The sequence below is a fragment of the Vulpes vulpes genome, chromosome 3, assembly GCF_048418805.1.
Source record: "Vulpes vulpes isolate BD-2025 chromosome 3, VulVul3, whole genome shotgun sequence".
Classification (NCBI taxonomy): Eukaryota; Metazoa; Chordata; class Mammalia; order Carnivora; family Canidae; genus Vulpes; species Vulpes vulpes.
This window is the reverse complement of record NC_132782.1, coordinates 42248843-42260780: the sequence shown is the minus strand read 5'-3', so window position 1 is coordinate 42260780 and position 11938 is coordinate 42248843. Positions and strand designations below refer to the sequence as shown.

The 11938-nt window shown below is 33.6% G+C and overlaps 1 pseudogene; it reads left to right on the top strand.

Moving 5' to 3' along the window:
- Nucleotides 1–9363: 9363 nt before the first annotated feature.
- Nucleotides 9364–9476, top strand: LOC112926700 (U2 spliceosomal RNA; annotated as a pseudogene).
- Nucleotides 9477–11938: the final 2462 nt, after the last annotated feature.

Here is an 11938-nt window from a genome sequence, read left to right as displayed (position 1 = left end):
TTAATAAAATGCCACACTATAAAAAAATTAACTGGGCAAAGAGTCCTGAGTGGCTCAGTCGGTTAAGTGAATGACTTTTGGTTTCAGCTCAGATCATGATCTCAGGGTCATGAGATCAAGCCCTGCCTTGGGCTCTACGCTCAGCTCAGAATCTCCTTGAGATTCTCTCCTTCTTCTCTGCCCTTTTCACCACTCACATGCTCTCTCTCCTTAAATACAACAAATTTTTAATAATGTTTAAAAAACTGGGCAAAAATCCTCAATAGACATAAATGATAGTACAGAACTGGCTAATGACACATGAAAATATGTTCCCCAGCTTTAGCTATCGAGGAAAAAGCAAATTGAATCTATAATGAGATGTAATCAAAACCCACTATAAAGGTCAGAATTTCAAAGGTAAAAATAGTAAATACTGTGAAACAACAAAAATTGTTGATAGCTTGTTTGTCGGTATCTTACAGAATCAAACACATAACAATTACCCGGAAATCCCACTGCTAAATATTTACCCAGGTAGAATGAAAACACATCAATGCGCAGGGCAAATTTATCCAGAATCATAAAGAAAATAACCATTATAGCTATTAACAGGTAAATGAATAAAAAAATAAATTTAGGATATCCATAAAATAGGAATAATATTCAGGAATGTACTATTGGATATAGGAATAATAGGAATAAACTATTGATGCATTATTTTAAGTAAAAGAAAGTGGGTTGGAAGATCTACATATAGCATCATTCGATTTACAGGATTTCTAACTCAACTAGGGTGATAAGACAAAAATAGTTGTCATCTCTGAGAAAAAGAAGGAACTGATGAGTAAGGGACATGAGGGGACTTTCTGGGGCAATGAAGTTCTATGTTTTGGTTAGGATGGAGACATCATATGTGTAGTCATAATCATATAACGATTTGTATGTGTCAAAATAATATAGTCATGTACTTAAAAACCTGTGTATTTTACTGTATATAAGTAATACCAAATTAAAATAGTACAATTATTTTAATAGTACCCTTGGGACGCCTAGGTGGCTCAGTGGGTGCGCATCTTTTTCTGACTCAGGGCATGATCCCAGGATCCTGAGATTGAGTTCCGTATCAGGTGCCCTGAAGGGAGCCTACTTCTCCATGTCTCTCAAGAATAAATAAAATCTTAAAAAAAAAAAAAACCTACCCTTAAATGGTTTTTACTTGCATTTACGTAGACTGTGTCAAATACTTTAACTACATTTGTGTTCCAGTTTGTTCACGTGCATATATCTATTTTCCTTACTTTTTTCTATTTCTTAATAAGATATACTTACTATTTGGCTTACTATTAACACATAATTTCCAGGTCTGTCGTTTCCAATTTTTTAGAGGGAAAGGCAGAGGGAGAGGCAGAGAGAGAGTCTTAGGCAAGTTCCCCACCCAGTCCGAAGCCTGTGGAGTCTGACACAGGGCACCATCTCACAACCCTGAGATCAAGACCTGAGCAGAAACCAAAAGTCATTTGCTTACCTGACTGAGCCACCCAGGCGCCCCTGTTGTTTACATTTGTAACTTTTAATCATGTTTTAAATCTTTTTGTTCATTTCCTATGATTTCTTCTTTTTTCTTGTAAGCATAGAAAGGTTATTCCTATAAGAGGTTTGGTAAATATTCTTTCCTAATACCTTCTTGCTATCCAGCATTTTTGATGTTAGACATGTTAATCCCCCTGGAATTTATTTCTCTTGTTGGAATAAAAAATATAAATTAGGTTTTTTTTTTTTGTTGTTCCATTTCTAGCCATGTGTAGCTTTTATCCATTGATGAATAAAGCAACTTGAATAAAATAAGGTTTTTTTTCTGGGCTATTTCAATTAACTTTCTATTGCAATGAAAATATCACATACTTTAGCTATCAAAATTGTATAACATATTTATATAAGAAAGAGTAATCCCCTTATTACTCATTGTTAGTCAGAGTTTTCTTCTATTGTCCCACCTCTCTACTCTCTCAGAATGATTTTAAAATGTTTTTAAAATGTTTTATCAAGGTAAGTAAATGCTGTTGTAAATTTCTTTGAAGCTGTATGAAATCTATACATAAATTGTAAATTCCTGATATCCTATATATTCTTTATTCCACTTTAGGGATATGAAATATTTCTCCATTAATTATTCCCCTTTATGTAACATGAAAATCTTTTATTTTTCCATTTATATATCTAGACTATCTTTACATAATTTTATGTTTGAGATGGAAATAATTTCCATTTTAATTTAATTACTTTTTGATGCTACACAGAAATTATGTAGAAGTTATGTCCAAATACCTATCTTATATTTAAAAATAGAAAGTCCCATGAATTTCTTGATATCAATTCAAAGTGTTTAATTGCACTTTCACTACATTTTGTATTGTTTTGTACAATATTTGTACAATATTTGGGGGCACCTGGGTGGCTCAGTCGGTTAAGTCTCCAACTCCTAATTTCCGCTCAGGTCATGACCTCTGGGTTATGGGATCTAGCTCCACAATGGGCTCTGCATTGGGCATGAAGCCTGCTTGAGATTCTCTCTCTCCCTCTCCCTCTGCTCTTTCCCACCTCTTCTGTCTCTGTGTTTCTGTATCTCTCCCTTTCTTTAAATTAAAAATAAAATATATAAGGATGCCTGGGTGGCTCAGTGATTAAGCGTCTGCCTTCAGCCCAGGGCATGATCCTGGAGTCCCTAGATCCAGTCCCACATCAGGCTCCCTGCATGGAGCCTGCTTCTCTCTCTGCCTCTCTCTCTGTGTATCTCTCATGAATAAATAAAATCTGTTTTAAAATAATGAAAATTATATATATATATTATTGTACAAATATGTATATATTTGTACAATATCTGTTTTCAAAGAATAGTTAATTGAAATTTCTTTGATGATGAGCAAGTGATGTTGTGGCTAGACTCCCATATTCCACTGAATGCTCAATAATAAAATTATATTTGCAGGACTAATAATTACATTTTAAGAAAATGGAGAAAACTTATAAATTTAGTTTTCATTTGTCTCCAAACCTCATTCACATGACTAGCACAACTAAATGCAGTTAGCTAAGAAAGTACTAATAATGGGAAGGGCACACCATAAGAATACCAAAGATTTTGAAGAGTTTCTGAGAGCTGGCAAATAGTAGTATCAAATCGGCTGAAATACTGGAACACAGTGAATCACAGCTCAGAACCCTGCTGTAGTTAAGGCTGTAGTTAAGCTGGGAAAGTTTTCACTTTCCAAAAAAATCTACAAGTAGAGCTTGAAAAAGAGAGGGGAAAAAAATTAGGGACTTGAAAAATCTGGTCCTAACCTACGCTCAGTGATGAGAGTTTTTGTTTGCTTGTTTGTTGTATTCTTGTTTTGTTTTGAAAGATTTTATTTATTTTTTTCATGAGAGACACAGATAAAGAGAGAGAGGCAGAGACATAGGCAGAGGGAGATGCAGGCTCCATGCAGGGAGCCCGACGTGGGACTTGATCCCAGGATCCCAGAATCATGCCCTGAGCCAAAGTTGGATCACTGAGCCACCCAGGCATCCCAGTGATGAGGTTTAATACATTCTAGAGAAATACATTCTAACAAATCAGATAAATTTTCTTAGAAATCTCCAGATTTTCAGATAGGGGGCCCTCCCAATTTTGGCAACTAGGAGGAGAGAAAACTGAGGTCCTGCCTGCCTGAGGTGAAATTTGAGTTGTGATGGGGTCTACCCAGAGACAGACAAACACTAGAAGGAAGGGCCAACAAAGGCAGATAGCAACTACTAAGCCACCTGTGTTAATCAAAATGATCATTCATCCCAAATAGGAAACTAAAGGGGATTAAAAGCTTCCAAAATAAGAATCGATATGAACCTGAAGGAAACAAAACATCCTGGGGAAAAGAAGTACCTGAAGATTCTATTTAGTCTCTTCAACAGGTTTTTGGTTTTTTTTGTTTGTTTGTTTTAGAGATAATGCACAGATAAAATAAATATTGAATGGTTTTTAAAAGAAAAAAAAAAAGGAGAAGAATCCTTGGCAATAAAAACTGTGATGGCCAAATTTTAAAAGTGAAACAGAAGAGTTGTGATAAAATTGAACTCTTTCAGAACCTCTAGAAAAGAGACAACAGTGGAGAAATAGGAAAGCAAAACTAAACTGACCATCAACTCAGGAGTCCTGATATCAATTAAAAATGACTTTTAGAACGAGAAAGCATGAAAATAAATCGGAGAAATTAACAAGTTAAGCATTAGAAGCAATTTTTCCAAGTTAAGGGAAAAAGACAAATATTCACTTAAACTTGTTGAGTGACAAGAGGTACACAGCTAGAAATATCCCAATATATGTCAAACTATCAAGAATAAAGAAAATTTCCTAAATATGCTCAAAGAAAAAAATATTGCCACCTACCAAATAGTCAGTAATATCTAATACTAGAGGCCCAAGGAAGGAACGTACTTTATCTCTAGAAATCTGTGTCCTACTGAATTCAAATGAGAGAAAGAAGTAAAGAATTTCTTGTCATAACAGTATTCAGTAAGATTTTCCCCCATGCGTCTTTATTTTTGAAAAAAAAAGAAAAAACAACTTAAAAAAAAAAAACTTATGGATGTACTTTGGTAAAACAAAGAATAAGCCCCAGAGGAAGCTAATTAATCCCAGAGACAGGCTAATTAGCTTCACAAAGACAAAAAAAAAAAAAAAAAAAAAAAAAATCTGAGAGGTATCATTGCACAGGTGGCCTAAAAATTAACTATCTAAAATATAAATAAGTTGAATTATTTTAATGAAATGATAAAAAAATTCTTCACAAAGAATAAAGTTATTTAAAATCCTGAGAAAAAATTTTTAAAGTGCAAACTATGAAAGTCATAGTTAAAATACAACATAATATAACTAGCAGGATTTTGAATATTTGAAGGAAAGAGGGAATTATTGATATTCATGTGAGATATATGAACTTAAGTGTATCTATGTCTTCATATGAGCTGAATCAAAAAATACTTCCAAGCATCTATGTCTTCATATGAGCTCAATCAAAAAATACTTCAAAGGTTAGTGATATTTAGGCTTCCAATACATTGTTCAAGCTTTATTTATTGGTATTAAATTTTCCGAAGAAAATAAAGGAGGAAAAACAAAATAAGGTTTACCAACAAAATATGGTCTGGGAATCTACGGAAGATTTTATGACCTAAAACACTTTCCCATTCAAAATACATAGCAATACAGTATAGGAAAAAATCCTGAGCCAGGAAGAAGCAAACTCAGAAAAAAGAAATTTACTTAAATCACTGCATAAAAGAGAAGTGCTCGTCAGAGTCATAAGATCACTTTGAAACTGCAAGTGTCATCAGAAAAAATTGCAGAAAACTCTGATCAAATGGTTAGAATTTTAATAAGAAGACCTGACAAGAAAAAAGGCTTAGGACTTGCACAGTATGGGGAGATAGGCATAAGATTCTGGAAAATTTGGAGGCTCACAAAGAGTTCAATAAAAACATGGCCGGATGCTATCTACAAATGTACACAAAAAGAAAATTATTGACATGGGACATGAGTTGATATGCAAGTTTCCCTTTAGTGTCTGTAACCAAAAGACTGGCCTTGCATGAATTTAGCGATTGAATTTACATCATTTCATTTTACAGAAGTCCAGAGAAAGCAAAAGCAAATTGTCACTGTATGAATACACTCTCAAAAATAGCCTCAGAGAATTCTCATCATACAGGCCACATGAGCACTGGATTACATCTACAGTTAAAAAATAAGTAAATAAAAGGAAGCAAGTCATGAAAACAAATATGACACCAATAAGGATTTCAGATACCAAAAATACCAGACACAGTGCAAGAAAAAAAAAAAAGTATTGAAAATGTTTAATGACATAAATTTTTTAAAAAGACAACAAAAGTACAAGAGAAGGCCAAAACTACATTGCAGTTTTGAAAAAGAACATTAATGTATTGCTGAAGTGCAAGGTGAAAGTTCAGAACTTCCGGTAGAAATGAAATCTGGCACAACCATTTTGGAAAACTGGTATTATCTAGTGATGTTAAAAATGTCAACACACTATCACTCAGCTCTCCCTATCCTACATGCACATTTTAGAGAATCCTTGTACATGTTCACCAGAAGAAAAACACAAGAAGTTTCAGAGCCATGTATTTTCATATTAAACAAACATGGAAACAACAAACAGTAACAGAGTTAAATGAATGAGTGCTAGCTGGAAGTAAGTTGATGCATAATTTTAATCCTTATTAGTCATATTCCCTTGAGAAAGTAACAGAACTCAAGAGCTCTTATTTTTCTTATCTGTAAAAGGAAGGGGAATAATAATATCATTTGGAATGCCTTCTTTATGCATTAGATCGAACATTCATTCAAAAAATACTTCTTTGAAGGATAATACTTTCTTGACACCATTCATTAATACAAGAAATCTATTAATAAATATAAGATACAAACATCCTGCCTCATGGAGCTACCATTTTTATTGTGTTTTATTTTGGAATTAGACATCAACAAAGGCATGGCATGATTTGGGTGATAACGAGCATCTAGAAGAAGGTAAGCCCTTTTTAACAGGGTAATCAGGAAGACTTTCCTGAGGAGATGGTAACTGGGCAGAGACCCGCCCGGCAAATGAGAACTGAATCCTGTAAAGATTTGGGGAAAGAGATTTTTGGGAAGAGGGAACAAGTATAAAATCCCCAAAGTAGAAGGGGCTTGAGACAGTGAGGCCATGATAGTGTGAGTAAGAAAGAGAGTGGTGGAAGTTGAGATCACAGGGTTCGGCACAGTCCAGACATTCAAGGTTTTATACCTGTGATAAGTAGGTTCGATTGAAAACTAAGCTCATGGGGAGACATCTGAGGGTTTCAGGCAGGAGTGATGAGAGCAGTTTTTTTTTTTTTTTGAAAAAAAAATATTCAGTAGCTGAATAAAAGAGATAATGCATAATTGCTTAGCCCAGATTTTGGCAAAAAATAAGCACTGAGTAATCAATGACTATTATTGTTGTTAATTATATTTAACTGCTTGTGAAGCAGTTACCTGATATATAAACAATTTATTTCTGAATTGTCTTATCTCCACAGTTCACGTCTTCTCTCACAGTTGTACCACAGATACCACCTATTCCCTCTTCACTTCTACAAATTTATTATCAAGGCTGAAAGCAGAGTTGATCTGAAAGTTTTCAATGGACAATAGGGAGAATTTTAACTCTAAGAAACTAAAGCATTAGCTAATCTCCAGAGGGTCTGGGGAAACAGGAGGTCACCATATTGCCCAAGCATAGAGATTAGTGAATCCAGGGATAAATTGCTACATTACCTTAAAGACAACATCCATTAAAGCTACTGTGCCCATTAAACTCAGATTAATGGCATGAGGCTAGCAGAAAGGAGGGCAGACTAGAAGAGAACTAGGCCTATTGATTTCTCTGCAAGATTGTAAATTGACTAAAATACCAGAGATGAATGGTTCTAAATCGCCCATGTTTACTTACACAGCATCTCTTCTCATCCAATAGAACATCACTTTGCTTACCTTAACCAATGCAGAAATAAATGTCAAGGGCTAGACATTTTTAATTTCCTCCCTCATATCTAACAGAAATTGTTTTGCTTAGGGGCAAGTCTGATTATCTATCATAGCTGGCAATTCCTAAAGCTTCCTTTTTAATAGTTTATCAAAGGGAGATTTACTCCAAAAAAAAAAAAAAAGCAGTATGTTTTTTGTTTGTTTGTTTTATTTATCTTTACCATTCACCCTCTTTGTCTTTTTCTGACCTGAAATTATGCTTTATCCAAAAGCATTTATTCTCAGACTTCACTACAATAAAGAAAATTTTATCAGTTGCCTTTCTTGAAATCTATTATTGCCTGATTGGTTTTATGAGTAAGCCGTCATATTAAGGATATGCTTTAAAATCAATACAACATAAAAGATATCATTTCTATTTCCATTTTGACAAATGAATTATTAGTTATGATACAGAAATTATCACCATTACTTATGCATATTTAGTGAGGCCAAGCTGGACACATAATGCTAACTTAAACTCATTGGCTTATATATAAAATTTAATTCTGTCTTAAGTTTGCAAAATCCCAGATATAAATTAGAGTGATTTTCATATTAAGTTCTACTGGTTCCATGGACTACCCCCAAAACTGGCTGTGTAAAATGAAGAAAAGCAGTGATCTAAGAAGCAAAATTCCATTTCATTGCCTATGCCTAAGACAATACAGTTTTGTTTCAATTCATTTGAAATACCAAGATTCAGGTAAGATTCTTCATGAACAAAAGATTCAACCATATATAAAAAGGACAGAACTTAAATATTATTATTATATATTTTACAGAAGCTAATTAGGATGATCAATAAGAAATCATCTGTGATAGTACGCAGATCTAATGAGGTTCCTTATGCGATATGACTATCACAGACCTTAAAAATGACCTTGTTTCATTTTAGCTTTGGAGCTTGGCCAGAATTTAACTGTCTATGACTTTTAGTTCCATTCCTCTTTTCTAGACACATATCCATATACACACACACACATATACACACACACAAATTTCATTTAAGAGATCCATAAAATTGTATTAATATGGCTTTAATAGTAAAGAAATTTATTATCTCATGTATGTATACCATCCCATGTAAATATACCATGCCGTATACCATATCTCAGGTATGTATACATATCATGTATGTATAATTAGCCCTAGAATTGGTTAGTCCAGTGATGGCATCATCAATAAGTGAAATTCTTTGCACTTTTCAGTAGATTACTATCATTCCAGTGGGGACCTCAGACTAACATTCCTCATGATGACAGGTGGCTATCACAATTCCACATACCGTATCACATTGGAAGGAGAGGAGAGCATCTCCTTTCATACTTCTTCTTTAGAGTAAGAGAGGCATACTCAGGAGTGCTCCAAAATTTCCTCAGGCATTATTCTGTGTTATCAAATACCCATTCCTAGACAAAGTATTGGCAAGGGAAATGGAATTGCCACAGCCTAGTGAAGCATATGATCATATGAGAATGGCAGATAATTGGAATAAAATTAGGGTTCTATTAAAAATTTTGAAAGACTGGAGAGAGTTATCTATAAATATTAAGTAGACAAAAAGTAGCCCATTAAACACATATAAAAGTAAAGTTTTTTTTTTTTAAGATTTTATTTATCTATTCATGAGAGATACAGAGACACAGGCAGAAGGAGGAGCAGGATCCATGCAGGGAGCCTGACATGGGACTCGACCCTAGGTCTCCAGGATGACACCCTGGACTGAAGGTGGCACCGCTGAGCCACTGGGGCTGCCCAATATAAAAGTAAAGTTTATCGCTTCTCGGCCTTTTGGCTAAGATCAAGTGTAGTATCTGTTCTTATCAGTTTAATTTCTGATACGTCCTCTATCCAATATAAAAGTAAAGTTTAAGTCATTACAACATTCTTCCAGGAAAGTTCTAATAGTCCATTAAAATAAAATTGGGATATAGGATCACGATCTCTAATCTAATAACTAGTCTAATCAAATAAATTTTAAGAAAGCATAGAATCTATATCTCTGTTCATAAAGTTAAATACAGAGCTGTCCATGATTAATATCCTTTTTAAGTATTAATTATATTCTCTGAAATAAGCAGTAGCTTAAAATAAATTTTATACACACACACACACACACACAGATTCTGGCTTCTTTGGAAATATCTTATTATTTTTTTTCAAAGATTTTATTTCCCTCATTGATGCTGCTCGTCTCTCAGCAATAAAACATACGTGATATTACATAAAACCTTTTGGCAAATAGATTTTTAAAAAATCAAGAATGGAATAGAAATAAACATAATTAAGCATGTGTTTTGTCAGTTGTTTATTTGGGCTGCATTTGGCTTCCTAAAATAAATTCTCCACTAAAAAACTTCGGAAGCTGCTTCTTCATTTTCTTACACATGTTGTCAAGAATTGTTAAAAAGTCTTGATTCTATCTAACTTACATTCAAACAAGATAACCTACCAAAATTCCATAGAAGAAACTAGCAGAATAAATAAGAGTTCAGGGATGGAAACAATAGATTTTACTTCTTATGTACAATAAATATCACGAGTTGCAACCTATTTCCATCCTTTCTCTCCAATTCTCAGGAACAACAGAAACAGATGAAGAGAGATGCCTGTATACTCTGTGGGCTGCATTACAGGAGAGAATCCTGAGCACAGGAAACCCTAAATTTTTATAGTAGGCAGTAACATGCTGGCCCTGTGCTTCAGAGAGAGATGTTTTTATTATACTGGACAAAAAGCATTCCTGACATTTGCTTTGGAAAAAGACACTTGTTTTTCCCAAACTGTAAGCAAACCTGTCATTTACTCCAGAAAGTTATAATCTTTACTTCCACAACTATTCACTCTACAAATATCCTTGGAAAAAATTGTCTGGAATAAGTGGAAGTTAATGCCTTGCTCACAAGGCAGGCATAAATGTGAGAAGTCTATGGAGTACTATTGTTCAATATTATTTATTTCACATTTGCTGACAAGTATTCAAAAATATCCATTTGAGAAATTATACTAGTTTTACTCCAGGGAATAAGAATCATGGAAATTAAAAATAATTGAAAAAATTAAATTGAGATCTGTATATAAGAATGAGGCTTTATGTTAAGTTCCAATGGTATTAACCCAAAACTTTAGAAGATTTACAGTTTTATTTATTTACTTAGAAATGTAAAGATTCCTTGCTTTTCTAGTAAAGTTCATATCTTCATAAAGGGTCTTGTGAGCAAGCCAAGATATGCTGGTCTTGCATTCTTGTAGTGACAATAATGTACAATAGAAAATAAGACTCCAAAGCTCTTTTATCATTTATGATGACAGATTGAGAGCAGCTGCAAGCATGAAGCTGACAATTCTGCCTAGGATGATGTACAGCACAAACCAAAATGATCCTAAGATGCATTAACTTTATAATAATATACAGTGACCATTACTGATTTGGAATGCAAGATGCTTGTGATAATATATGGGAGAAAGGGATGGTTCAAAACCAAGAGTATACTATGTATTTGTGTATTAACTTTGGACCACAGATCTTATAGAATAGGAGATTATCGGCTATTTTACTCATTGAATAGCAGGCTACTATATGTAAATTTCTTAGGAAAACATATAATTTCAATTTTTTATAAATACATGGAAACATATCTTTTACTTGACAAACATATTATGCAATCATGATATCCAAAGATCAAAAGTAGAGTATAATAAAAGGGGACGAAAAGCCTGTCTGAAAGGCAACCAACATTTTTTTTTTCCTGTTCATTAACTCAGAGATGTTTGGACATTGTAGAAACAAGGCACATCATAAAGAGTCATGGCTAAATAAGGCTACTCATAAACCTCAAACCAGCAGATGTAGCAGGAAACTCTCCAGCTTATAGAGTGGAGATGCTCTCAAATTGCTCCTCTCATTATAACTTCTTTGGCACTTAAACATTTTTTTTAAATTAAAATCATAGACTAATTGACTTTTAGATCTTAGAGATAATCTAGTTTATCAGTAGGACTCAGAAAATAGGGATGGACTAAAGAAAAATATCTCCAAAAAAATAAAAGATAAGAAAAATAAAAATAAAAAAAGAAAAATATTTACTGAGTACTACTACACGCCAAAGATTATACTAGGGACGTCATACACATTGTCATATTTAGTCTGCCGTGGTTCCTAAGGGCATAGTCTTATCTCATTCTCGTGGGAGGATGCAAAGGAAAGTTGTTTCAGTACATATTGACATCAAAATGAAGATTTTAATAATATTAATATCAAAATTAATCACTTATTTATAAGAATAAGTAACTCTTAAATTGAGATCTTTCCGTGATGTAAGATAACGTATGATGATTGACAAAATATGA